The 26,923-nt window shown below is 37.4% G+C and overlaps 1 protein-coding gene across 2 annotated transcripts in view; it reads left to right on the plus strand.

The window, feature by feature from the left end:
* Window positions 1-26,923, plus strand: part of FIGN (fidgetin, microtubule severing factor) — a 137,114-nt gene that overhangs the window by 56,392 nt on the left and 53,799 nt on the right. The gene's annotated exons all lie outside the window — the stretch shown is intronic.

The raw sequence follows: 26,923 nt of genomic DNA on the forward strand, positions 1-26,923 counted from the left end.
ACCTCATGAGCAGTTCCTACCAGACTATTGGCTTGGTTTGATTGTTTTTATCTGTTGTTCTAAATTTGGACACAAATTCAGAGCACACATTCCCAGTGAATAAATCATCCGTCAACTTAAGTTGGTGATCGTGGCAATCTTCCTTAGAAGATCTTCCTTCCTACTCCAGATAGTTAACTCCCAATTCCTTATCAGTTTCAGTCAGCAGGTTCAACAAGCTTGTTAGGAATAATGCGAGCTACAATGCAGCACATCTGGTGCACAAGCCTACCATCCTGCTTGCACTAGCATGTGTAATAACTTGCCCGTGAATGCTTCTTGATGGAATAAGACATTGGTTTGGCTTCTGCTGTAGGAGATTCCTCGATGGCGGTTCTTTCCATTGTTGACTGGAAGACTTAGATATGTCCGTAGTATTGAGTATCTTCAACCTTCTTTGCACCTGACAATTAGTCATTTTGCCTCCCAGCATAAGCCCTGCCATGTTTTGGAGAAGTACAGGTAGTCCTCGGCTTACAAAAATTCATTTAGTGACAGTTCAAAGCTACAACAGCATTGAAAAAAGTGACTTACGATCGTTTTTCAGATTTATGACCACTGTAGTGTATCTCCATGGTCACATGAACAAAATTCAGATGCTTGGCAACTGGCATGTATTTATTACGGTTGCAGTGTCCCAGGGTCATGTGATTACCGTTTGCAATCTTCTGACAAGCCGAGTCAATGTGGAAACCAGATGCACTTAACAAGGGTGTTATTAATTTAACAAGTGCAGTGATTCACTTAACAATTGTGGCAAGAAAGTCCATAAATTCATTACAAATGTAGAACATAAATGTTGCATTGTGGTCCTGCGAGGTCACTGTTAGGTGGGAAGATTGAAATTGATAAGTCACAACTTTATGAAGGAAGGAAGGATTTTGTGGATTTGTTCTTAGGAAAACAGAAATGACAGGGTTTTCCTGTGTTCCTAATAGTTTATTAAAGTAATGCCACAATAGCTGTAGTTCCATAAGTATGCCAGAAAACACACTTTGGTTTGATGCAATCTGTGAATATGGACCCCTACCAAGAAGAGCTAAGTTTCCATTGCTTGATAGAGGTTACAGTCTGTATTCAACTGTAGTAATTATTACAGTTATGATGCTTAGTAGCATAGTATCACAATCCCTCAAGACTTTCTCTCTGTGTAATGGCTCTCCTGGAAATAAGGGGCATGTGTTATACTCTGAGCAACTCCACACTACATTTCTGAAACATAACAACTGCATCAGCACACTAAAATAAATTCCAAGAGAAGTGTGACCCTTGGGTAGGCTTACACATTTCCCTGGATGAAAGGGTATCCTCTTTCTCTTTCTGCGTGAGATTGTAGGCAAGTAATGGATCTGAAGTCTAGAAATTAAGTGCCAATCAAAACTTAATTTGCAATTGGACTCTGGTGATGGCACTGCGATATAAATTTGTCTGCATGAATTTACGATAAAATGTGTCTGCAGGGTCCATTCATGTAGGTTATTTACAATCTCAACAGCCATATTCGGTCGGAAAAAAATAGCAGAAAGGCTGTTTAATGCCATGATTTTCCTGGTGGTAGGGATTGGAATGGCACCGGTGATTGTTTTTCACTTCCCAAATTAATTGCACTCAATGGGTGATACAGTGGATGCTAAAGTCATCCTGACTAGCATTATGTTAAACACTCTGTCTCGCCTGCAGTTTTAATACTTTCTGACTGACATCTTTTGGATCTAAGTATTCCAGTTGAGGTCAAGGGGCTCCACAATCTGTTAATGTTAAAAGATTTGGTACATGATGAGTCTGAATTCTAGAACTGTAGCAATTACAGCATTATGCAAGAAAAAGTTGGTGAAGTCTTATACCTGTTGCCTTCAGGTATCGTGAGTGATTTTAATAACCTTTCTCTTAGAATCATAGCCTGTGAAAAGTTTTATTGAAGGTCAGGTGAGATAGAAAAACAAGCATATTTTTCCTAGAAAGTTTACTGTCAAAAATGTTTTTGAAGAATGAATTAAAATAGCCAATTTATTAAGTTTTAAATTTACTACAATAACATGCAAATTTATAAAGCATTGAAATTTAATATTTTTCAGATATTTTATTTTTTAAGTTAGTAAATATTCAATTTTCTTATTAAGTTATAATGGGGTAACAGTATATTGTCATAATACATAGTTAATTATTTAATATTTCATTATTACGTTTTATTGCTGAAGAGAGGACATTCTTCTGCATTTTCTGCCTCAAGTGCCAAAACAACCCAGTGCTTGGAAGAATAGTAAAAGTGGCCACTTGCCTGATGATGCAAAATATCATGGCTCAATCCCAAAATAAAAAATAATTATTTCTTATGTGTCCTTTGAACACGGTACATTTCTTTAAGTCATTACATCAAGAGGATAGTGTTCTGGTCTTAGATTTGGAATGAGAAAATATATTTTCACCAAATAAAATTGATCTCTTTAATCCTTAAATCAATATAAGGACATGCTCTGACAGGCTAGGTATTTTTTAAAAAAATGAATATGTGACCCAAACTATCCAGAGCTGTTTCAAGAAAATCAAAAGCCAATGAGCTATATTAATTCGGGAACCAACATTGCAGTTTTTCATTGCTTTGTTTATTTTGATTTTGATTAAGAAAAGAAGAGATTATATATCCCGTCTGAACTGTAGCATTAACCCTAACTAGTGAGAATTATAATGACAAATGGAAGACATGGGGTAGCCACAGTAAGGGGTTTAAAAAAGTCAAGATGGCTACAACCCTGTGATCAAAATCCCATACTTTTTAAAAGTTTGTTGTACACATGTAAAAAGGGGGTAGGACTTCACGTGCATATTGGACTTTATACCTTGCCTTTTTTTTAAACTCCCTTGTGACACCTCTGACATAAATATATAACCTTGGGTAGATAGAAAGAGATGACAGATCATGGTGAATTGGCAAAAATACACAATGGTGCCAACAGAGCATATTGTTCCAAATTTCTCCTTTGTTGGTTTGTTTTTTAAAAAGGGCTCCAATAGAAACAGCTAAAGACAAACATCATAAACTTTCTTTATTTGCAAAAAGCTGAAAGATCAGATGTTCACAACAATATAAGCACATTTTTGACCCATTTTTCCCCCCTGTTAGTATCAGTAGAAAGTCTTTTCCCCCAAAGACAAAATGAGGGAAAGAGGCTAATTAGCTGAGTGCAAAGTGGAGGAAAGAGTGCTGAGCGTTACACAAAAACCCTATTTTGCACCCACGGTTGTCTGCCCAGCCAAAGACAACAAAGAGTTCCGAACTGTACAATGGACCAAGTTTCTGGATGTAGGAAGGAGGGGAGGGAGCATCCTGATGCATCAAATTGCTTTTCTCACAACAGTATCCAGGAAGACAAAAAAACAAAGAGAAAGGGAAAGAAAGGTGAATGACTGGTTGTTTTTCATGCAATCCTCGTCCAGTCTGTTTCTGACACCAAGCTGTGGGGTTGATGCCTTCCAGCTGATCAGAGAAACAAATAATAAAGACATCCAGATGTTTATTATTGTTGTTGTTGCCATTTTCTTTGAGCGTATTAGGATATTTTGGGCATTGGACTGAAAATAAAGGAACTGTATATTATCTTAATGCACAGTCTTAATAGGGAACATAGACAGAGGCAGCAGGATGTGGTAATTTTACAAAGGGAGAGAAAAGAAGAGCCCCCACCCACCCAAATAAACTGCCTCCCCTCAAAGCATCACAGCTGTTGTTTTCAACTATTTGAAACCACATTCCATTTCTTTAGAAATAATCCTAGCATGGTTATCCAAATCTCAGATCTTGACCAGGTTATTTGGAAAGATTTTCATTTAAGTGGGTTCATGTCCCATTCCAGTTTTGGATGTCCCCAAAAGTTTAGCCCCCTCCCCCCCCCCCCCAATCCATTTCTGTGTGCTATGAAAGACATGTGGCCTCTGTATCAGAAGCTAAAAGTGAACGACCAAAAGAAAGTTGAACATTAAAATAAAATTGTCAAAATGGAGAGGGTGCCATTAGATTTGGCTATTAACAAGTTTTGCCTCAAATTGCAGCAAATCTTCAGAGGTTCTTTCAGGAACCTTTCATGGATTCTTTTAGCAAATCTTCAGAAGTTCTTATTTTGGGAAAGTTGAACATTTTCTAAATGAATTCTTATCACATTCCGTCTGATCTCATCTCCTGAGGAATTGGGTGACTATTAGCTAATTGGTCTGTAGCACACACAAAAAACTAGATACTGAATAAATACATTCTTAACATCCTAGAGTACATTTAAAAAAGAGGCATGGTGATTTCTTAGAGCCTTTCCCTTTCTTCCCAGCCTTTCAAATCATCTGAATGAATGTTGCAAGGAAATTCTCCACTGTTAAGATTATTTGCTGTGGCAAATTTTAGCATATTTTTCACAAAATACTTAAAAAAAAAAAAAAACAAATCCAATTATAAGGAGCATGACTCAAATCTTGCTGAGTCCACTTCTCTGGAATCTGATGTGGTTTTTCCCTTCTTTTCCTATGGGGAAATAATCCTTGACTTATGACCACAATTGAACTCAAAATTTCTGTTGCTAAGCAAGACATTTGCTGTGAATTTTGCCTCATATTATGACCTTTCTTGCCACAGTTGCTAAGTGTATCACTGCAGTTAGTATCCGTTAAGTGAATCTGGCTTCCCCATTGATTTTGCTTGCCAGAAGGTTGCAAAAGGTGATCCCCTGATCCTGGGGCACTGTGATTGGCTATAAATATGAACTAGTTGCCAAGCATCTTGAATTTTGATCATGCAAAACATGGGGATGCTGCTTTGGTCATAAGTGTGAAAAACAGTCATGTCGCTTTTTTCAGTGCTTCAAACGGTCACTAAATGGACTGTTGTAAACCGAGGACTACCTGTAGAGCTTATATTTCTCTATATTTGAACACTGAGACAAAAAAGCAAATGGACCGTGTCTAGAATTCCAGGCAATGCTGCTGATTCCCACTGGATAGCCTCTGCCTGACCCCTATCAAACCAAGCTGCGTTTGGCCAGTCAATATAATAATTTGTGATGATGGAACAATTCTGCATTATGAATAGATACCACATTAACATACCACTGTTCTATTTTAGAATGCCTGGCTTTTGTTTCATGGCCTTTCTGTTTATGTAATTGCTGATTAACATGTTTATTTAGGAAGAGAGACTACTGTATTTAGTCTTTATCAAAATACACATACATCCATTCAAGCATAACAGCTTTCACCTATCTGGAGATCCTTTTTTTTTTTTTTTAAAAAGTGCATTCTGTCCACCAGCATCCTTGCACAGACTGTTTTTGAAAAGATCCTGTCAGTTTGCCCTTACTACAGCTATGAGAAATTACTCTAGCTTAACATTTTATGTACAGGCAGTTTCGCTGTTTTGCTGATGATCAGCAACATTTCCTCTAGGCTACGTGTGTAGGAACCGGAGAAGCGGGAATGCTGCAGATGAGCTGGCTCTACGAGGCCAAATGGATGAGGCAAACCATGAACTGTTGCTCTTGTGGGCAAAGAGCTCCAATAGATTGAAACGGCCAGCTAGCTACAAAGTCCAACTTCAGTCTGGGATTCCATTAATTTGAGAGTCTTTCTCTCAAATTAAGACAAGCTGTGTGTGTGTGTGTGTGTGCATGTGCACTTTTCAGAAATATATAGAAATTTGGCAGTATTTATTAGAGCCCAGGAGTGAATGAAAATAAACACATGCAATGCATGGAGCAGCTTGCAGGTTTAATCCTTGCCATTTCGAGGTGCACTTGGACAGCTGCTGCTAGCACATTGTCAGTAATACTGGTATTGTATCAGCATTCAATTCTCACCAGCTCAAGCTTGACTCAGCCTTCCATTCTTTCGAGTAAAATGAAGACCCAGATTGTTGGGGGCAATATGCTGACTGTGTAGATCACTTAGAGAGGGCTGTGAAGCAGTATATGCAGTGTATCACAGAAGTGAGTACACCCCCTCACATTTTGTAAATATTTAAGTATATCTTTTCATGTGACAATACTGAAGAAATTACACTTGGCTATAATGTAAAGTAGATAGTATACAGGGTAAATGTGCTGTCCCCTCAAAATAACACAACACACAGCCATTAGTATCTAAATGGCTGGCAACAAAAGTGAGTACACCCCTACGTGATAATGTCCAAATGGGGCCCAAGTAGCCATTTTCCCTCCCTGGTGTCATGTGACTGGAACCACGTCCTGTGGTCCGATAAGATCAAACTTCTTTGGTTCAGATGGTGTCAAATGTGTGTGGCGGCAACCAGGTGTGGAGTACAAAGACAAGTGTGTCTTGCCTACACTCAAGCATGGAAGTGGGAATGTCATGGTCTGGGGCTCCATGAAAATTGGCAGTATAACTGGCCAGCACTGGGAAGCTACAGTTCATTGAGGGAACCATGAATGCCAACATGTACTGTGACATACTGAAGCAGAGCATGATCCCTTCTCTTTGGAGACTAGGCCGCAGGGTAGTATTCCAACATGATAACGACCCCAAACACCACTGCCTTGCTAAAGAAGCTGAGGGTAAAGTGATGGACTGGCCAAGCATGTCTCCATACCTAAACCCTGTTGAGCATCTATGCGGCATCCTGAAACAGAAGGTGGCAACCTGTGAAGCTCTGGTGAACTTGATGCCCAAGAGAGTTAAGGCAGTGCTGGAAAATAATGGTGGCCACACAAAATATTGACACTTTGGGCCCAATTTGGACATTATCATTTAGGGGTGTACTCACTTTGGTTGCCAGTGGTTTAGACATTAATGGCTGTGTGTTGCGTTATTTTGAGGGGACAGCACACTTACACTGTTATACAAGCTGTATACTCACTACATTGTAGCCAAGTGTCATTTCTTCAGTATTTTTACATGAAAAGATACACTTAAATATTTACAAAATGTGATATACTGTGAGTCTAAGTCCTATTTCTATTGTATTGCTGAAAAAGATGCGCTTTAGAAATTCTTCAGTAGAGGCAGGTGAGACATAAGAGATATGATCAAATCCCAGTTATTTTAACTTTACATATCTTAGCAGAAATGCATTCATTCAGGAAATGATAATATACTTAGTCTGCTACAATATAAAAGTATGGCTTTGAAACAAGTATCATTTTTTGTGTAAGGCAGTTGTATGAAATTGGGATTTTGTCTTGCCTAAAGCACTAGCATTCATTCCGCATGCCATCCCACACTTCCTAGAAGTGGTACATATATGTAGCTATATCCAGGGATAAATTGGCCATCATCTCCAGAGCCTCCCAACTATTGTGTCTTTTAAAAATCCCTTGGAAGAATATTATACATGACTGTGATCTAAAAGAACTTACATGTAGTGATTTGATATAATCGTCTGAAGATTAATAAAATCAGGTCTCGTTCCATTTTGAATCAGATCCCATTTCAAAATGGTGTTTGATTTAATCTGGTTCTAATTTTGAAACCTAAGTTTGATAGCTTGTGCCACCTCTTTTCTGTTTTCCTCTTATTATCTTGCTGTTCAACTTGCTTAGAAAACTCATCTCATGCCAGACCACAGTTTGGCCATTCAACACAATAACTAGATCTCTTTGAAGTCTTGGACTCTCAAGGTCCTTCTTGTCATTTGCTTTCTGTTGCTTTTAACCTAAAATGCCATTTTTTGAACTTGGACCACATGCTAAAGAAGGTGTGCATTCTTCTGCCAGTGAGCTTACCTTTGAATTCAAGTCTTTTTCCATGGTGATTTTCCACAAACCATTCTTCTGGTGATGCACAGTTAATAACCTATGGCCCTGCCTTCTCTTTTACTGGTGTTATTGTTACTCCTTCTAGACTGGGCTGCCAAACTCCCGGCCCATGGGCTGGATGCATCATGCGCTGGCCACGCCCACTCCCAGTTTAGCGGAGGGGGAAAAAGTCCTGATATGTCACATGACCCCACCGTGATGTCGTGAGTTTGACACTCCTGTTCTAGACCAATGGGACGCTGGAAGTCATTATATAAAAGGTCTTGGACTTCCATTAATCAGCAGGATAACTCTCTAAAACCTGAACAGAATAAAATTGAATTTGTTTAGTATGGTAGAAAAAGCCAACGAAAGAAAGAGTGAGTTGGCAAATGAGCTGAATCTGGTTGTGGGCTGAAGAGAAAAAAAATCTGGAAAAAGTGTATTGTGCTTCCCTAGATAGAGGGATAGAGAGTTGGGCAGTGACTTGGAGGGCTGCCATCTGCTCCATACTTAATTTTCTCCATCCTCTTTTCCACAACCCAGAGCAGAGTGCCCATTAAGATATTCTGCCACCCTGGTCAAACTTAATCCCATTCTGTTCCATCATTGGAGTGTTGTAGCATTTATAGACCGACAGGTTCACAGAATCCTGAGCCAAAATTCTATTGGGTTTCAAAAAAATAACAAACAATCTATACAATTTCTTAAAGCGGCTCTTATTTTTCCCCCTAAGGTTGCATGCAAGTAAGAAAAAAAAAAGTTGCAACTGCTTTAAGGAATCTGTTTTAATCTGCCTCTTAAATCAGTGACTTTTCTGACTTGTGTTGACATCTGGAAAAAGAAAAGCTGCTTTAAAGAATAGCAGGGAGGTGATATTAAGCCAGAAGCACTTCTTCTTCTTATGGGAAGCACTTGTTTGGAGCCAGAAGCAGTACTTCCAATCATTTTTGAAGTGTATGCAGCACTGTTATTTATCTTCAGTCTGAGGTATCTTTATTATTTGCTGTATATTGCTGGGAAGTTTAACTAACTCGCATAAATGTGTACTGATGTGAATCCAGAGGCCATTTACAGAGATGGCAAGTGATAGATCTGGAGATTTCAGAGAGCTGTGATCACTGTCTTTCTTAGTTACCGCATGCTGGTACAGCGTGTTGTGTAAAATTATATGCCATGCCATGCCAGCTGAGAAGATAATGCATCCTCAGTATTGTACAAATATACATTGCTGCTGACCTTTTCTATCTGGACTTTCCCAGGATCTTTGAAAAGCCAATTACAGTGTTTTTAGGAAACACTGTAAACTCTGCTGTTGTATTCTACTGAGATAATATATTCAACCTTTAGGAAGGTGTCCCTTCCCAGTATCTCATAATGGTTACTCAGGTATTATTAGCATGGCATACCCCCTTCATTTAAAGACTAGCAGGTACCACTACAGCATTCCAAGCATGTTTGTTGACAAACTGCACATTGAAAAATTGTATTTAGAGAGCATACAAGTGGAGTGGAGACCAACAAGAACGGTGGCGATCATGTCTGCACCATTTCTCTTTCCTGTTGCATCCTCTGACATCCGCTGTCCAATAGTTCTATCTCATTTTTCTATTCCCCTAACATCCGCGAGCTCCATCTGTCCTGGTGCCATCGTGCAGTCCATACAATACATTCATTTAAAGTTTCGAGTCTGTCTTTATGAAAAGCATTTAAATGCTGCTCTTTAGGCAGGAAGAAAACTTTAATAACAATGGAGGGGGGAAAAAAAGACCCAACACAAAAGGACAAAAAAAAAAAAAATGGAGGAAGAGAGAAAATGGGAACATTCAGAACATTCAGTTTTTACTACCCTTAAACTAGGCTGGGACAGAGGGAAGCAGCTCCGCTGAAACAACAGGCTTTGGAGACTCATCCAGGAAATAGCTTGACGATAAGGACTTCCTCAGAATTACTGAGATGCAGCTGGAAGCTGTTGACTTGATTTGGTGGGGCCTCAGTTTACTTGGCAGGCATTTCTGAACGTTTGCTAGCCAAGGTAGCAACTGTCTAAGTTAATTTCTTCGATGCACAAGCTTCTATGACTTTGCAGCAGCGCAGTGAAGCCTAAACAGACGGATTAGTTTACTGAATTTACCTCTGGAGTGATCTTTCTTGTGTCCTAGACTTTATGGGACAGCTGTAAAACTGAGATCAGTTTTGTTCTTACAAAACAATGTTATCTGACCTTATGCAAACCTGTGTATCCTCCATAGCCATATTCTTAGGCCCTTCTCTAGATTTTCTTTCTCAACTAAGCATAAGTGGTGGAGATCTTCTCTGCAAAGGAATCGCATGTTTATACCTGGCCCCAGCACTTGTAGTTTATATATTTAAAACGGATTTAGGGTCAAAAATTCTCCAGACTTTAAAACACGCGTGGTTATGTGTATATGATACGGGCACTTTGGTAGTTAAACCTGTCATAGCTCTATACTGTATTATTTTGAGTACCCCTTGCTATATCAACATATGGTTAAATCAGACTTAACATTAAAACTAACTTGCTGCTAAAGATTCAGATTGCTATATTGCCTGCTCCAGTACTTGTTGGTGATCAATTATATATAGAATTCAGCAACTTGAATAATATTTCAATAAAAAAAAAACCCACGATGGTTTGGAATATATGTATAATACAGGCTAATTTGTAGACAAATTTATTTCCACTGCGTGTTGAAAGAAGAAGAAAGATACTCATTTCTGCTCTTGAACATAACACCAAATTGTCACTTCATATAAGGTTTAAAGGCTGTTTCCTTACTCCCAGAGCTGGAAAAGAGTGCATTCTTTGTTTATCTGAATGCAAGGTCAGAAAAGAAAAGTGGCATTTAACCAAGTAAGAGTTGAGTATACTATTTCTGAAGCTGGTCTTGGTTCAGAAGAGGCATCAAGTGTTTTGTTTTCAAAAAGAAGTTTAGTATTTCTGAACATAAACCTGAAACTGAAGATGCTAATAAATTAATGAGAATAAGAAACTTGGAAATCAAAGATAAGACTTCCTCAAATAGAAGAGTTGACTCCTGGTGTTGGTGTGGATACTTTTGTGTAATCTTCTTAGAAAAGGCCTGTCTTCCAAAATGGTTCTAACTTCTCCATCGGGCCTATAGAATAGGATTTCCTGGTGGCATCTCCTCTCCCATCAGAACTGATTCTGTCTGTCCTTTAGATCAGTCATTGATTGGCTTGTTGCTGCCACCTGCTGTGAGAACAACTGGGATATATTTTACTCTGAAATGCAGAGAAACCTCTTTTGCCACTTTTCATAGAAAGTAAAAAATATAGCCAAGGAGGATGCATAGGTTTTCATAAGGCAACTTTGTGATACTGTAATTCCAAGTCCTCTTTTTTCTTTTTTTAAAGTGTAAAACGCTGGGTACTTTTACATCCCTTTCATGCCTGACATGAGGCAAAAACAAATGGTGAAATGTAAGAAGGAATTACCTTTATGTCTAGAACAGTGTAGCCTTACTGTGGTGTCCCCAAGTTGGTTCAATGCCAAAGTTTGCCCATTAAGATAGAATTGCTGCAGACATCCCCTAAGGGAATCATCTGCCAAGAATGGCTCGTTGTGAATGTTCCCTCTTCCCTAGCAAAGGACAAAATAAAAGGGGCCAATATCTGAATTTCTAGAAGAGACAGAAGTGATGCTTCCCAGGTTCAGAGGACCATGCAGCTTTCGTCTTTCCAGGGATTGAATACCAGAGGTATTCAAGACAGGTGCTTGAGTACCTCTGTCCTGGAGAGATGCAGTTGACTTTATTGCACATTTAATGAATATTCCAGCGTTAAAACTAAATTAGCTTTTAAGAAGTGTCCCCCATTTTAAGAAGTGTTCTCACAACCAGTTTATACAAAACCGGAAAATACAATTTAGCACAATCAATAGGTTAAGGAAGCTTCCAGCCAATTATTTCATGACTGGGAGAAGGAAGAGGGAGGGAGGGAGGAAGGGAGGAAGGAAGGAAGGAAGGAAGGAAGGAAGGAAGGAAGGAAGGAAGGAAGGAAGGAAGGAAGGAAGGAAGGAAGGAAGGAAGGAAGGAAGGAAGGATCTCAACTTTTCCAGTATTGTTTCAGCCATCCACAAAACCACTAAATCTAGAAGCATAAGGGGGTGTTGATGCTGTTGAAAGTTGGTGCTATTTAAACCCTAACCTTTCCACTTTCTTAAAAGGTATCAATATGCTGTGTTTATCCTGAAATACTTTATTTCAGCTCAGTTGAATGAAAAGAATATTGCAATTTTCTATCTTCCTTTTGTTCTTTTTAATTGCAAAGGAGGTTGGCTGACACCCCTGATTCTTTCTTTGTTACCTTCCTCTAGGCACCACATGATATTAAGTATCTGGTTCCCCCTAATGACAGGTCCTGGACACTTTTGAGATTTCTTAAGCATGTGGAAAGCTAGAATGATTCCCACCCTAGTTTCGAGTAAAGTTATTCTTATTTTAAGGAAAAATACCAGTATTATTCACAGATGATTTGAACTTTGAAAAAAAAAAGTATACAAGCACAATAACATTGCATTTATTTGTATAGATCGCTTGCCTATTCTGTATGTTACTGTAGCTTTTTTTATTGTAGTACTGGCAATTTTTGTAGCAGATGATTCTATTTTTCGGTTATTGTTAAATGATGTTTCTAATTGTTATTTTTAAAATGCTATCATAGGTGAAATAAGAGTTTTGACGTAAATAATGTTTAACATTTGCTGAAAAAGGATGAAAAAATGCATTTTAGAGTACTCAATTTTAAAAGCTATATGCTTCTTGTTTGTTAAGCTTCTTTGCTATGTTAATTTTACTAGAACAGATTTCATTGTAATTGAAATAATTATAAAATGCTTAATCTTTTTCCTCATAGTGTTTTCCCTTTGCTTTTTTTCTTCAAAAAGAAAAGTTAAAGCCTGTATTTTAATGACTGTTAAACCTATAATGAAAAAGTTTAAAAAGTACATAGGGCAGCAACAATGCTGTGAAATAAATTCATTAAAATCAATGTTATTCCAATGAATACTAATGGTATTATTAATGCTTGGATCAGGTTTTTTTCTCTGTCTTTGTGATTATTCAGCTTGTTCTCTATTGAATCTATATCCTTGTTAATGAAAGCCTCATATTGTGCGCATATAGATTGTCTGAAGAGTCCTTTCATTCTTGCCTGCCTCCCTTCAAATTGTGAGAGTGCCTCTGGGTTTCCCCAAATTATCAGATGAGGATGTGTATTCTCTCTGCCTCACATCCCTGTCTGAGCCTTTTTGAAATCGTAAATATCACCTTCCATAAAGTTAGGAAACACCTATAGCAAAAAAGAAAAGAAAAGAAAAGAAAAACCACTTTTCCAGTTAGGAATAAAGATTTATATTTAATTGTTTGAGGTCACATTGATACACAGATACAAAATATCTTCTTAAGGACATTTCTAGAGCTGAAAGTCTTGGTTCTCCTGCATTATTTTTTGGTCCACAAGCGTTAATATAAATGCACTGCCTATCCTTGAATTTCAAATGCACTCTAAAATTAGAAGACTCACTATCCTTCTCTAGTAGGCTCTGTAAAATCTGTTAAGTAAGACTCTGAAGCCAAGCCTTTTCTGAACACATCTGGAGGTCTTCACATGGAGGACCTGTTTTAAAATGTTTTGGTTCCTCATTCTTCTCCCATTTCCATTTTTTTAAAAAAACAAAAATGATCTGTTCAGAAAAATGTTGTGATTTCCATCTGGTGGATGAAAGGATGACTTCCCTTCATAAAGTAACCCAGGGCTGTTCGTCTTTTCCTGTTATAGTGAAACCCAAACTCATTTCTAGTGGCTTTTGTTCCTGTAATTTTCATAGACAAACGCCATGTACACAAGGTACATAAAACTACAATTGTTGCAGCAGCTGGAGTATATAACGTATTTTCTCTCAGAAATTAACCCACACTGTCCAGAAAGTCAAAATGGTGTGAAATTGAAAGTGGGTCCCAGGAGTACGTAACTCACCAACAGGACACTGGCAAATGATCAATTATTTTCTGGACTGCTATACAGGAACCACAGTTCATATTTTTAGGACCTCTGGGAAAAAGGGAGCACTGCAGCATGCCTAGAGGAAAAGGCTAGTACTATCAGTGCTGTTTCTTTATGGAGCACAGATTCCTTTGCTGTTGAAAAAAGTGGGTGCTATTTTTGGCCAAAGTGAAATGAGTCTGTTTGCAAGCCAATATTTTTAGCTCCCCTGATTTGTTATTTTTAGCTCCCTTGATTTGTTTGCCCATCTTCCACATTCTAAACAAAGCTAACAAAAATCTAACTATGTGTATCTTTGCTAGGAATTAGAAGCATTTCCTTGGCAACAACTGCATTTTTAAAGACCTGTTTTACACATTCCCTGTGGTGTGGAGCGTTCTTGAAGTGGCATTGAGTAAATCATACTTGTGCAAAGACACTTCTGATGTTGTGCAAGCACACTCTTTCCATAGTTCTGTTCTCAGAAAGTTTTACTTCTGATTTGGAAAAGACTGAAGTGTATAGGTTGCATAGGTTTGCATGACCTAGACAAACAAGAAGTTGATGTTACATATCTGAATTGAATCTTAAACTCTTTGTATTAATTGAAGTCAATAGATGCTTTTAACATTTTAATAGTTTTCCTTATTACGGGGAATGGAAATTTATTTAGGATGGTTCCCATTCAGATGAGCCAGTTATCTCAGTCTTCCTGAAAGATCATTTATATGAAGTATATAAAAATGTAAGCAGATCAATAATTAGAATGCAATAGGAACACAACAGGTTACCTTCAACAGTGTCATATCATTGATCCATCCATGTTACTATGCCACCATTCCCTCCAAGCATATTCTCAGGATCTGAAGAGAGTAGCAGTTCACATTTGATGTAGATAATCCATTTTCAATTTTTAACCTTTAAATTATGTTGTTTTCAGCCATTAAATTATGTGGTTGCCTTATATTATAAATTATTTCGGATCAGAGGCTCTAAAGCAGGGGTCCCCAATCCCCAGGTCATGGACCGACATCAATCCATGGCCTGCGAGGAACCAGGATGATGTGATAGAAGGCAAAATGTGAAATCATCCCCTCCATCCGTGGAAACCCCCCTCTCCAGGGAACCGGTCCAAAAGGTTGGGGTCTGCTGATTTAAAACATACATGTCCAACAATTTGGCTTGCCTGGGCTGTATTGAATGAAGAGAAATTCTCCATTGGACCATCAATAATTATTTTTATTATCTTGTGGGGCTGCATTACCAGTTTTCCAGGGTTGCATGTAACTTGTGGGCTACAGGTTGAACACTCTGATCTAGAGGAATATGATATGAGCCCATCGTATGAACCAGTCCATGCCTACTGATCATTGGGCTGTTATCTATATAAAAAGGATATTATGATAACAGTTCGATCTCTCTGTGTTCAAATCTATCGTTTTGAGGAATTCTGTTGGTGAAGATATGCCTAGCTCTCTATTCTTTCTTGTCTATCAGTCGGTTACCAGTCCATTCTTTTTATTAACAGCTTCACATTTTCTGTTCACACATTTAACATCATTTACAATTTAGCTGTCTTGAACACTGGTTCTTCTCCTCAGTCCTGTGATATTATGCACCTCACGTTTGAGTGTTGAATGTATGCTTTGAATATTAGATTCAATTCTGGATGAAGGTATCGCTTAAAATTTTCAATAAGTAACACTGAGACAATCATCAATACTTCATATTTTGTAAAAATGCATGAATACACCTTCTATTAGGTGAGATTCTGTTTGTCATTAATCCTTTATCTCCCAATAAAACTCCTGCTCCATTACTTCATTCTTTCTTCTATTAAAGTAGAATCCTGTAATAAAGGGATTGAATTTTGGTTTTTCTGCATCCAAAGAAGATATTTTATCAGTGATTAGCAGTCCCTAAACACTATCTTGGACTAGAAAAATGATGTGTGTGTGTGTGTGGTGTGTGTATCAGTGGTGAGATTCAAAATTTATTACTACCGGTTCTGTGGGCGTGGCAGGGGAAGGACACTGCACAATCTCCATTCCCTCCCCACCCCACAAACCTGCTTTCCAGCTCTGTTCTCCTGTGCAGGGCAACAAAAGAAGACTATAGCCGATCAGCTGGGACTCGGGAAGCAGAAAATAGATGAGGGTGGGGCCAGTCAGAGGTGGTATTCCAAACTACTCAAAATTTCCCCTAGCAGTTCTCCAGACTTGGTCAGAACCTGCTGAATACCTACTTATGCAGCCTTTTCAAGGCAAAAGTCCCACAAAATAATTTACATCATTAAAAAGGTGCAACACATTTTAAAATCTCTAGAATATTCTCTATTAAAAAGTTTACTATTCTAACATACCAATATGATATCATAAATATCAAATAACTGAAGCTAGTAAGTTACATTTAGAAATTTAGATTAGGATCTCCTTGCTAAGTTAGACATGCCTGAATTCAATGTCACTTCTTTTGGCAGAAGAATTGTTTTCATGTCGAAAAGAAAAGTGCGAGATCCCAATTCTGCTTCCCTATCTTCCAGGTCTTCTGTCAAGTATGCCACCTCTACGTGGTGGATTTTTCTTCAAGTGCCAATGTGAAGAAAATCCTGATAAATAGTTTATCTACCGTGTTTCTCATATAATAAGGCCGGGTGTTATTTTTTTTTGAGTCCCGAAAAATGGCTAGGCCGTCTTTTCGGGTGACTTAATTCCCCCTTGCATCTTTGGGCGGGCGGCGACGACTTGGATGTTGACCTCGGCGTTGGTGGGCACTTTGTATTGGGGTCAACGCAGGCAGCACCATATCCGGGTGTGCCACAAAAGTACTTCCTAACGGCAAGCCCCCACCATTTCCCCATTCCGCATGTTTTAATACAGGCCTTAATTTGGGGAGGGGCTTAATTTCATTTCATGCCTGTAAAACATGCTGGGACTTCCTATTGGGGGAGGCCGTATTGTTGGAGAAACAGGGTAGTCATTTTCTTATACTTTCCAGATTGCCATTTTCTATAGGATGAGCTTGAACAGTGTTTTCGCTTTGGGGGAACCGTTGTTAAAAAAAAAAAGTTTCTTATAGCCTCTATTCAGAATTCCACATAGCACAAAATACTCTTTTTATTTTATTTTTTACCTGTTGCTGCACCTTCCCAATTTGAAATTAGGAGTTCAGATCACAAAAACCTTTACCCTTCGAGCCTTTGGCCTTGCAATTTAAAATAATAACTCTGCAGGATTGCTTTTGCTCTTTCTACTTTCAAACCTGCCTTCATTTTTCTGCTATATCTATATTGTAAAAGCTTAACAATGCTTTATGGTAGAAGAATGAGTGCTACCAATTACGGGCAATACCCTTCGTTATCTCTTCCATATATTGTGTTTTCACAAAGCTGATTGACATTTGCTTTGTTAAAATATCCAAAGGTGTGTGTGTGTGTGTGTGTGTGTGTGTAATTAAAAAACTTTGATATAATGAAATATGTTTAGGTATATCAAACAATTGCTAAATCTTCAGACTGAGTAAAATTTAATCTGGAAGAAGTTGCCTCAGCTACCAGAATAAACCAGATGTGAACATAAAATATTTGGTCCTCTTTATGATCCTTCAGGTTGCATTTCCTTTAACGTGTATCCAGCAGGAAGGACTTTACTAGAATCAACGCCTTCTGTGAGCATCTGCAGAACACCTTTTTCTTCTATGCCAGCTGTGTTGTCTGATATAATATCCTGTAATAGAGGCACAAAGCAACAGTATGAAGAATGTACTGGATTTGATTGATTGACTGATTGATTGTAACACTAGACGTTTACAATTTTGATAACTTCCTGAGATTTGTCAAGAAAAGAGTTCTATATCTTTATTCAATTAGTTCAATATTCTCCACATTCACCTGCAACTGTTTGCCAAAGTTTCAGACCAGGTTTTTTCTAGTCCTACCTGGAGTGGCCAAGAGTTAAATCTGAAATACTTTGCTATCAACTATAGTTCTTCCCTTAATGTCTAGGGAACATTGTTGAACATGTCCTAAAGAAGAACATTGGAAACTAGCAAATGACTTTGCAATAGGATCAGAAGAAATTACTTGGCCACATTTTGGAGCTCACTGAATTTTTTAAAATGTAGACAAAATGTTCCCAAACCATTTGCCATCACACATTCTTTTAGTGTGACCTTAATGTACATACCTCCCCTAAAAATCCACTCCTAAAAAAAAAACACCAAATAAAATTTATAAAAAAAAAAAAAAAAAAAAAAAAAATTAAAAAAAAAAAAAAAAAAAAAAAAAAAATTTATATATATTTTTTAATTTTATTTAAAAAATTGAGGTGATAAAATTATTTTTTTAATTTTTTTATTTTTTTATTTTTTTTTTTTTTTATATTTTTTTTTTTTTTTATTTTTTTTTTTTTTTTTTTGTTTTTTTTTTTTTTTTTTTTTTAATAAAAAAAAAAAAAAAAAAAAAAATTTATTTTTTTTTTTTTTTTTTTCTTTTTAATAATTAATATTTAATATTTTATAAAAAATAAATTTTGGGTTTTTTTTTTTTTTTTTTTTTTTTTTGTGGGGGGGGGGGGGGGGGGGGGGGGGGAAGTGGTGTACACAGAATATCAAAGGTTTTTCTTTTTTTTTTTTATGTTAGGTTATACTGTGTAGACTTGTTTGCCTTCAGCAGAATTATTGCCTCTCATTGTAGATGTTCCTTTAACTATTACTGGTTGCTATTTGGGAATACATTCATCATCAGAATACTGCTCTACAACATCCTTGACCATTAAGGCTGTTGGACAAAGCAAGGGTTTCGACCTCCTGCTTGTTTCAGTACCCATGGAATTCCCCACATCTTCCTGAACTGAAAGGGCAATTAATTAGTGCATATGTGAACAAATACAAATGCAGACATACACAGATGAAGTAGTTAAAAAGGATAGGTTTCATCTACATTTATTTGTATGGCAAGAAATATTCTTTATTTGTGAGACAAGCATGCCAACAGGAATCTCCAAATGTCCTTTAAGCAAGGTGAAATGGTTTGTGAGAATAACCTTGGAAGACAGGAGGGAAAAAAAACAGGCTTGACAACAGTAGTGCAAAAATATTTCATCCCAGAGAAGGTGTGGGAAGCTTCTCAGAAGGAAATAAAAGTTAGGGAGCGGGAAAGCGGTTTAAGACTTGCAAGATTCTGTTACTATAACCTTAACAATAAAGGTAGCGTTAGTACTCACAATTTGTGCTTCTTGCCTGGATTACCTTGAAGGGCTGATACCAATCTTACAATCTAAAAACACTTCTCTTTCGTCTCTTCCTCCTGTCTCCCAAGGTTATTCTCCTAGACCACAATGTACACAAGGAGAGAACAAGTCAACTTCTTTTCTGCCAAGAGACACTTTTTCTCAGAGACAGTCTGATGGAAGTCAAGTAGTATGAGGAGAAGATCAGATATTGTCTCTAGTATATATAAACGGGTTTGTTATCATCAATATACTGATGATTCCTGATCCTGAACTAGCGGGGTTCCACCTAGCAGTATCATATGGATGTTTAAACAAAAGGGCATTGAGCTCTATAATTCCTCACAGGTGTTGGACCATGGAGTCGATCTCATCCCCCTATTAACAGTGACTGAAACTAGCCACAAAGAAAAGAGATCTGCCATTTTGCCCCTCTCCCCAAACCACACAACTGGTCCAAAAGGCTACCATTAGCATAGAACAGTGATGGCTAACCTTTTTTCTCATTGCATGCCAAAAGTGTGAGTGTGTGCATGCGCCTGCACGCCTGCACCCATAATGCTATGTGCACGTGACCCCCGTGCCACAAGCCTCTGTGCATGTGCGTGTGACCACCCCTGCATGCATCCCGCCCCCTGCACATGCGCACGCATCTCCCGTGCGCATGTCTCCCCCCGCGAATGCGTGGCAGATACCCAACAATCAGCTGGCTGGCAGGGGGGCACATGCGCTGTGGGTCTGTTCCGGGCGACCTTTCACGTACCAGCAGAAATGGCTCTGCGTGCCACTTCCAGCACACGTGCCATAGGTTCGCCATCATGAGTATAGGAAGTTTCTGAGAGATCCAGGAGCACAAGGGTCTCCACCGCAGATCATCAACAAGTGCCAGCAGTGCTGTCTCCGTAATGTAACCTAGCTTGAAAGCTAATTGAAAAAGGTCCAGACAATGTATGTCCAACAGGATCCCTGAAGCTATAGCTCAGAATTGCTTTTCACTAATGACCTATTTCCAACGGGAAATATAAACTGTATTTTCTCTTTTTGCTTTACTCAACATATGTCAGTCTTGCTTCAATTCTGATCCTTCATTCTGATCTTTCGTAATTTCCTGGTGGAACTGATACAATTTTTGTGGGGTGAACCAAAAAAGGGGATTGAGTAGCTTTTCCTTTTCTTTATTAATTGCTGTTGTCCTTAAGTAGATCACACACTTATTCTTTTCATTACATTTTAAACGTTCTTATTCTCTTTTGTTTTTGTTGTTGGCATTCATTTCTAGCTTCAACTCATTTTGAGCAATACATTTCCTGATTTTCTTCTTTGTGTGTATACACACACACACACACACACACACACACACACACACACACACACACACGAAAACATGCTAAACTTTGGCTGAATGCATTTTTACCAATTCTTGTAAGATACACCACATGCCAATAGTTCATGTTCATTATGGAGATAATTCATACTATAAGACCAAATGATACTCATCAACACTATTTGTGCAGTCAATCTACTCCTTCCATTTGCAGTCATCTTCTGTGGACTGGAAAAAGGAAAGAGAAGATTACTTGAACTCTTAATTACTACGGCTTCCCTCCTAAATCTTTAAAGTTAAACAATTGTATATTGTTGCTATATAATTCGTTTCTGCATGTCCTAGCTAGCTAGGATAATTGTCAGTGGACTTGCTAAGCTTTAGACATGATTTTAAGAGCCCTGCTGGTGCAGTGGTTAGAAGGCAGTATTGCAGGCTAATTCTACCGACTGCCAGCAGTTCAATCCTGACTGGCTCAAGGTTGGTAATCCATCCTTCCAAGGTTGGTAAAATAAGAACCCAGATTGCTGGGGGCAATATGCTGACTCTGTAAACCACTTAGGGCAGTAAAGCACTGTGGTATATAAGTATATGTGGTATATAAGTATATATGCTATTGTTGTTTTGTCACATCCTTGAGCCTTCATAAGAATGCTTCAGAAATCAATAAAAATTATCATCATGCATTTGCTTTAGTTTCTTGCATTAGTTAGTCACCAGTTCTTCCAGGTAAAACTATATCACCTCTGTTTTTCAGTGACCCATCATCCTGTTTTGTGTCCATAATGTCACTTCTTTCCACAAAGGCTCAAAGCCAGCAATTTCTATGAGGGCCTGAAACTGTTTCTGACTATGAGAAACGCAGAAAACCTTCTGTTGGTCACTCTTGTCCTCTTTCCTTTTTGTCTTCCTTTTGACAACCTATTTTCTTGATCATCTCTGGATACTCTCTGGTATTGGATTATATTTGATTGTACATGTCTATTCTCTCTTATTAGCTGAAGTAGGGCCACTTAGCTTTATTTTCTTCAAGCATTGCTACAAGATTGTACCCGCTGGAAGAATGTATTGGCATGTTTTCATATCAGAACGCAACATACCAGATGCACAGCCTCCTGTCTTTTTTGGTTTTCACTTTTAATTCTTAAAGAATGACGAGGAGAAGGCTTTTTTCCCGCCTTTTTCTAACTCTTACCATCACTCTTCTCTTACTTAGGGAGCAAATCCCACCTGCCCTGTACATATGCAGATATTTACATTTCTGTTCTCATTAATTATGTCACTTATGCAAAGCTGCTTCAAACAAATTTGCAACTTAACTACGGTATGGATTTTAGGTATAGATTTATATGTAATGCATGCTATTAAAAGGAAAAAAAATGTGCCAGTGGGCTTTCACTCCTGTACGTTTTTATCTTTTTTTTTATTTTTTAGCAAAAGTAAATTATGAAATGAACTTCTCATTTTTCCTCAAAAATAGACAGGAAAATCAACACAGGAATCATGTCTACAGTTGGCAAAAGTTTGTAGTTTAGAGGTACACATTATGATTTGGTTTCAGAGATACACGTTTAGAGATAAACTTTAATTTATTAGCACCGTATTTATTCTTATTTATGCTTCTCAGCTTCTCCCCAGCGTATGCACAAACAGGCATGCACAAATACACTTTTCTTGTTGCCCTGTAGCCTTATTCACCAAGGACAGAAAAGTAGCAGGGGGTGTGCATCACTCTTCCTCTGGCCTAGTGCTACTGAGGCAATTTTTCAGAGGAGGATAATTTCTCTAATCTTTGGATTACTGGTAGCCTGGTCCCGTATTTGACTTTTTGCCAGCTAAAAACTCAACTTCCATGTTAAAGTGGAACTAATTAATTCTGAGTTAATGGTGACTAAATCTTGACAGGGGAGCAGGCCAGACACTTGACATATTACTGAAACAGTTTGAACCAGTTAATGTTAGTGGTCACTCTCTTCCTGGAAATACTATTTTCTGTGGCTCATATTCCAAATGACTTCACAGCACTTTTCCTCTCAGTGAGGGGTGGGGTGGGGGGGAATCTGAGCCCCATGTCAACTTTCCCCCTTGCCAGAATTCAGTGCATCTGTTCTGAAATTGCAAAGAAAATACAATTGCTCATATTTCATGGTTTCAAAGGGAAATGGAATACAGGGTTTGTATTTGGTGATTTGAATGGCCACACTGTCAGCTCTAAATGGAGCCACTTCTAAGTTCAGCATCAGTTTGTAAAGTGTATAGTCTTTAATTGATTGCTAAAACTTATTTTAAAATATAAAGCGAGAATACCCATTTTCTGGAATGGATATGTTTTATGAAAAAAGTATATTTATAACACCTTTAGTCATGTGACTAAAGCAAGATGGAGTCAATATATATGTTGTAGTTTTGTTTTAGGAAAATGACAGAGTTGCATAGGAAGCTATAGAATTCCTTTAAATAATTTTTTTTTATTGGAAAATACAGGTATGATCAGAATTGAGCCCAAAACAAAAGCAAGATATTTGTTAAGTGATTTTTGCCCTATTGACGGCCTTTGTTGCCACAGCTGTTAAATGAATCATTGCAGTTGTTAAGTTGGTAAAATGGTTGTTAAGTGAGCCTGGCTTCCTCATTGACTTTGCTTGTCAGAAGGTCACCAAAGGTGAGATTACATGAACTTGGGATAATGCAACCGTTATAAATATGAGTCACTTGCCAAGGGTCTGAATTTTGATCACATGACCATGGGGATGCTACAATGGTCGTAAGTGTGAAAAACGATCACAACTCACTTTTCTTAGTCCTGTTGTAACTTCAAACAGTCACTAAACAAACTGTTCTAAGTTGAGAACTACCTGTAATTTTAAGATAAACCTTCCCAACTCATTCTCAGGTTCCAGCGATTGTTAGACAATTTTTTAATTATCTAATTACATAATCTGTTTTTCTCCTTTATTTACTCAGCTTTTCAGTCTTCTCTGCTCTTTCCAGATATTTGCTTTGCATGGCTCCATGTTGTTTTTCTTTAGACTTTTAGTTTCCATTTTAGCAAATAGCTGAAATTAATTTGTGGACTATTTTATATTACATAGGTAAAAGTTACTGATGATATTTAATGTAGCACTTGGCCGTAATGATGAAGAATCCCCCTAACAATTAGAGATAATTTGATGTGGCTAGACCTGGATAGACAATAATTATGTGACTGAAGTTCTCAGCTAACTTGTCAGGTTTCTTTTTCTTAAAGTATTTATTCACCTTTAATCTGTTCTTACAAAAGGACGCGTTAAATACAAACTTAAACATTGTGTTTCCAATGAACAATATGAATTCCCTTATATTTTAAAAGCCCCAAATCTTTGCCTGTTGCATTTGGGAATATGAATAAATATTTAAACAGACATAGATACTGACACATACATTCTATAATGCTTAAAAAGCAAACCGGAACATAATGTCTTATTAAATATAGGTTCTAAGGCTGATGTTTTTGGATCATTCTGTGAGTTCATGCCAGAATTTGCTATAATAAAAACTATTTGTTAAAAAAAATAAAATCATTGGCCTCCGGAGACTCCAAAGTGCCACCATCTTCCACCCTCCAATCTAAATGGGAAGTACAAGATGGCTTCCAAATTTTAAACCACTCTTCAGTGAAGAAATGCAACCCCATCCAAGACAAAAGTTGGGAAATCCCCAGAACCAGAGGGCCCGGATATATCTTTTATGAAATCTTCATAATGTGGAAGTAGAAGTAAATGCATTTGTCTGAGCCAGCATTGAATTTGGTCAAATATGTGACCTGCTCTTAATTGTGGTAAGAAACGCCATATTTTTTTGATAAGCCAATTGAATGAAATAATGACAGTTTGCAGTAAGCTGTACTCTCATTCTGATTCCATCACTGTCACAATCTAATTTTAAAATATTCAACTAAATTTTTATTTGAGATTCCTTGATCAGTCTAGTTGGCTGTTCAGTTTGATACGATGTTAGAAGCCACTTGCAATTGCTATATTTTTGGCATTATATCACCACCAGATGTACTTTCTCAAATGCCTCCAATATTTTTTTGGCCAAACAAACATTCTGATCTGGTAATATTTTTCTCCTAAAATAGACTGTGAAATGTCCATTCATTAGCTTCAATTCCTTCATTCTTGAAATGCTTGACATTAAATCGAGATATATATATTTTAAATACAGAGATGAAAGCTATTATTTTTTATTTAGTTTTTCCTGCATAATGGCATTTGTGACAAGGTTATTTGCTTCAATATAATTTTGTATACTGATTAGTGTATTTTGAAAGGGGCCTTGAGGCACATTGAATGGAAAGACCCTATATGAGTAGGAAATGGAAGGATAAATGACCTTCATTTAAATGCAGTCAAGTAATCATTATCAAAGTTTTAAGCAACTTGAACTGCCAGCACGAAGAATGATGACAATAATTGCCAGTGTCCTTAAAGGACAGAGGCAACCATTTGGATCATTATCACAGTTTTAAAGTTCATACAGAGAAGAGCTGCTTTCTCTGCATAGAAGCAAAATGATAATTATTTTCAAGATTGGGATTCAAAATTTAGAAATGTCTTTCACTTATGAAACACTTAAGTATGAATTTAGCCATCAGTCAATCAGATGGGAATTCTATATATTACCAATATTAGATTGTTTCCTGTTTATTGCTAAAAAGTTTGGTTAGGGTGACTTTGTATACAGCTATATTTCACATTCTTGAGAAGAATCATTCACTCTAAGCCTATTGTCTACTCTGCTCTTATTATTTTTGTTTGTTCATTTCTTATCCCACCTTTATTATTTTTATAAATAGCTCAAGGAAGCAAACATAATTAATATTCTTCCCCCATGTATTTTTCCTCACCACAACAATCCTGTGAGGTGAGTTGGGTTGAGAGAGAAGGACTAGTTTGAAGTCATCTAGTTAATGTTTATATTGCTGGTTCAAAAGAGGCCACATAGACAAGACATTCTTTTAGCTAAAAGCAAAAAGTTCTTAACAGAAGTAGTTTGTGGTTTCTTACATCATGTGATTTTTTTCCCTGTAACTTAAAGGAGTTGTTCTATTATATTATACAAAGCCCATTAACTCTTCCAGAGACTACATGTCTGGTTTTCCAGGGATTGCACCAAGTGAAATGGAGCAATCAAAATCTAGTGTTCTGCTGGTAGAAGGCTCATGATGAGTGTTTATCCATCCTAGGTATAAAAATCCACAACTTTATGGCATAGCAGTAGTGACACTAATGGTGAAAGACTCATATCTATCACTATTATATCAGAGGAGTGCCACCAGTGGATTTTTTTTCATGTAAAGAATCTTTTACATATTGATTTACGGAATCAATTAATGCACCTAGAAAAGTCACTTTGACCAATTTGCACTACATTTTCTAGATAAATATAACTTATATTAACTTCATCTTAGATAGCAATTTTGTTGGAAGCTAATGTGGATAAGGCCAAAATTAGGGCTTGTCATTCATCTTGGATATTTTTTTTTAACTTAGGAAAACCTGGGAATTGTAACAAGTTATTTGAGAAATTAAGGACTGCTAACAACTTTTTGCAATGCCGCCCACCCTTCTTGGCCAAGAAATTTGCCAGCAAAATCTTGGAAGGAAGGTAGATATCTCTCATGGAATGTAGTCTGGATTCCCAGGAGGGAGGGGTTGCATTTCAGAGAGCAAAGTATGGAATGATTGGTTAGAAGGAAGAGAGGTAAAATGGCTCCTCCTCAGTGATTCCCAAAATATATTTATAGTAAGGTGAATAGTTGCTTTAATTTGGCAAAGATTTCTCTATGTGAACAATAATAAAGGAAATTGCTCAGGAGTAACTCCCATTTTAGTTTCACCATAGGTTCTACTTTGTTAGTACTCAGTGTCAAAATTTGTACCCCATACTAACATCTACAATAAAGTCTGGGAGAAGCAATTCAGAGATTAGGGCTAAAGTATCACCAGAACATTAATACACTCCATCCCTCACTCACATTAGTAAATTGCAATAGTGATACTGCCTTCTCTCAGGTATGCATGTGTGCAAGCGTCTTTTCAAATGCTACTTCACATTTTTTTTCAGAATATTACCTCTGGTCAAAAATGTCCTTTACAATATTCAGTGTTCAGCATCTTTCCCCAAATTCATCAGAGGAAAATGTGGTTCTCTGAATAAATATCTAGTGGAAGTTTGGAGGTGGAGCAAGAAGTATAGTCTGACACTTTTTCCTGGCACAGCTGAAGGATCGCTCATTCTAGCAAATGTTATTTTCCATTTGAAAAGCAGAGCATTATTATTTATTAGGGCTTCAATAGCCAGAACTGTCTTTAATAAAAATGACAATACAGCTGGATAGAGCTGTGTGCTAAATAGGAGCTTCCCAAATTTGTGGAATTTCTTCCTCATGTTATATGGTAATTCAGTGAACTTTCAATGAAGCCTTTAAAACATTTTGTTTGTTTTGGTGCCTTTTAAGTTTCATGCAGAGTTTTACCTTTTTACTAGTTATGTGGCTGGCTTGAGTTTGTATCTTTATTTATTTATCGTATTTA

This window comes from Notechis scutatus, chromosome 1 (genome assembly GCF_049901735.1).
Source record: "Notechis scutatus isolate UNSWTSFEM ecotype Mainland chromosome 1, rNotScu1.2, whole genome shotgun sequence".
In the NCBI taxonomy this organism is placed as follows: domain Eukaryota; kingdom Metazoa; phylum Chordata; class Lepidosauria; order Squamata; family Elapidae; genus Notechis; species Notechis scutatus.